We start from the raw sequence: 2,886 nt of genomic DNA, 5'->3' as shown, positions 1-2,886 counted from the left end.
TAGTGTCCCTTGGCCAGAGCTTCCTCTTAGAAAAATCAGCTGATGGCTTGAAAGTCTCACTCAGTTTCCTATATCTGTCAAAATCCTATTTATTCTTCATGGCCCAGTTTAAATATCAACTTTCCATGCAGCCTTTCTGGGCTGCCCTAAAATGCCATTCAGAACACCTACTCTGTGTTTCCACTGCACTCTTAGCACTATCAGTGAAGCACAACTGTGTTAAGAGAGAGTGGGCAAACCTCTCTGTGCAATAACAATAATAATCTGTCTATTATATTTGGCCGTGAACTCTTTGAAGGGAGGAACTACACTGCATTCAGCTTTGGATCCTGTATCCCACTCACTTGTACCTCCTACATTTTAAAATGAGACAAATGAAATTGCATTGTTCACATGAAATTGAATCCTATGAAGAAAAAAGTAATGAGTTAGATTTTCTAACTCTATTAGGTCTGGTCAGAGCTGATCTGGGAGTACACAACCAAGGAAAGGGCTCAAGTGCTCTGACTTCCAGCTCAAATCTTGACCTTTATTGTAAGCTCCCCATGGATCCCAGGAGCCCTCCATTTGAGTAGGTGGCCCTGGGTCCCTCAAAACTGAAGTTCAAGATAACCCACTTGCGATATTTGGGTGAGTGCCTTGATGACACAGACTCTAGAGATCATGAGGCAATAAGAATATTTCACTTTGCTTATGTTTTGCCATGTGCTTATCAGGACATTCAGATGGCTGGAGTTAGAAAAGGGTGTGGAACCTATATTTGGCTAAATGCAATGAAGAAATTCCTTAGCTAAAAAGGAAAACAATCTTTCTTTTCTTAAAAATTTAAGTTGATGTAAAAAAAGAAATCTTTGCAGTGAAAGATAGAGTTTCATTTTCCTTTTCTCTCTGTCTTGGGATCCTTATCTGATTTTAATCATTATTGGCCAGATATGATTTGAAACAGCTGAAGCTAAAATTCCCTGGAAAAAAAAAACAGAAATCTTCAATGATTGCAGCTATCTGCCTACTCTACTTCGCTCCTCCAATGTAGCATGGGCTATCAAGTGTAAATGTTGAGGATTATGAATTTTACCTTTAAAATGCTTTAATGCCCTGCAGAGTTTTCTCAGCAATTTTCAAGTCTTGTTAACCATAAAACATCCAGTTCTTGATTATCCACAAAAAAGGGAAATGAATAGTGGCACAGATAATCCAAAACAGAAAAACAATCAAAATGTTTCTTATATTTTACTTTGGAATGCTTTGTATGGCTTTTGAGGGGTTGAGATTTTCCTTCCAAGTGATGTTCTGCTCAGAAAAAAGTTAAAATGAGTTCGCATTCCCTAAGCCCACACTGGGGATGTGGCCCAGCCACATGCTGGGTGGCAGGGAGAAGGCAGCCTGAAATCTAAGAGAAAGAATTCCACTGATAATCTAAAAGTGGAAAATGCTCCTATGAATAATTAAGGGCTGACCAGAATGTAATTCAGTTTTATAAATTTGTGCGGCCATTTTTTTAGTCCACATTAAAAAAAAAAAACCTAGTTATCCTCTTCAGAAGAGTTAAAACCGGTATCAAAGAGAACTTTGGTATCAAAAACAAATGACCTCAGGGTTTTTGACTTCTCGCAGCCCAGTGGCACCAACACTGGCACTATGTGAAGGAGTCAGGATCTGTTGCTGGGGCCAAGGGGGTCTCAATGCTCCAGCTCCATCCTACAACCTTCTTCAGCTGAACATGTATAGATTCTTATAATGCCAGACTACGTACTACTGTTCCATCTACCATGGTAGTTACAATTATCATTCGCATTTTACAGATGAGAAAACAAAGGCTCATACAGGTTCATTATTAATATAAGTTCACAAAGCTAGTCGCTGTGAGAAGCTAACTTTGAGTTCAAGACTATCTCACTCAGTTTGGATAACTAAGTTAAGAGTCAGAAGTTGTGCTTGCTTCGGCAGCACATATACTAAAATTGGAACGATACAGAGAAGATTAGCATGGATCCTGTGCAAGGATGATACGCAAATTCGTTAAGTGTTCCATATTTAAAAAAAAAAAGTCAGAAGTTAAGGGGTATCAAGCTTTTCATTATTTGAATATTTTCCTAGTTTCCCCTCATTGTTCTTAGAAAGTAAATTCAATTAAACACATATTTATGAGCTCTGCTCATATGTATATATGTAAAATATATGTGTGTGTGTGTGTGTATGTATGTGTATATATATATCTATATCATGATATTGTGTTGCAAGAAAAAAATCTTATAATATTTAGATATAATCTCTGCCCTCAGGAGTTTTCAGTTTAAAATAGAAACCAGATTAATAGAACAGAACAGAACAGAACAGAACAGAACAGAACAGAACAGAACAGAACAGAATGAGAAACCACAGGACTATAAAGTAAGGCAGAATGTAACAGGTAGATATAAGAAATGGCAGGGCAGGGTCAAATCACATCAGGATGGGAACAAAAACTGGAAGATTTCAGAAAGGCTAATGAATGAATGAATGCAAGTCAGTGGGTGATTTCAATGTGCTGCGTGTGATATGAGTAAGGAACCAAGTACACACTGCTATTGAGATGGGCCTTAACAACTAGATACCATTTTGTTAAGAGCTCTGATGTGGATGGGATGGAATTCCAAGTGGTGGGAATACCTCTAGCAGGTAAAGTTAAGAGCACACCAGATATGTTCAGAGAACCTCGAGTTGGTCTGAAAAGAGAATCTGCTGAAGGAGAAAAAAGTGTTAGCAAAAATGAAAACAGTAAAAACAAAAAAGCGAAATAGCATCATAGTCTTATCATAAAAACTCAGAGTTGGGGACAGAAATGAGATAGATAAGAGAAGAGAGAAGGAAACGATTTTTAAAACCCCTCATGTTTTTACACGTTTT

At 37.7% G+C, this 2,886-nt stretch overlaps 1 non-coding gene across 1 annotated transcript; it reads left to right on the top strand.

Moving 5' to 3' along the window:
* The first annotated feature begins 1,931 nt into the window (after positions 1-1,931).
* Positions 1,932-2,038, top strand: LOC135274649 (U6 spliceosomal RNA). Its single transcript, XR_010342440.1, has one exon. It is a non-coding gene; the product is annotated as a U6 spliceosomal RNA (small nuclear RNA).
* The last annotated feature ends 848 nt before the right edge of the window (positions 2,039-2,886 follow it).

Source organism: Aotus nancymaae, unplaced genomic scaffold, assembly GCF_030222135.1.
Source record: "Aotus nancymaae isolate 86718 unplaced genomic scaffold, 86718_ANA_hifiasm-v0.15.2.pri h1tg000012l, whole genome shotgun sequence".
NCBI lineage: Eukaryota > Metazoa > Chordata > Mammalia > Primates > Aotidae > Aotus > Aotus nancymaae.
The sequence above is the reverse complement of the archived record's forward strand: the minus strand, read 5'-3'. Positions and strand labels throughout refer to the sequence as shown.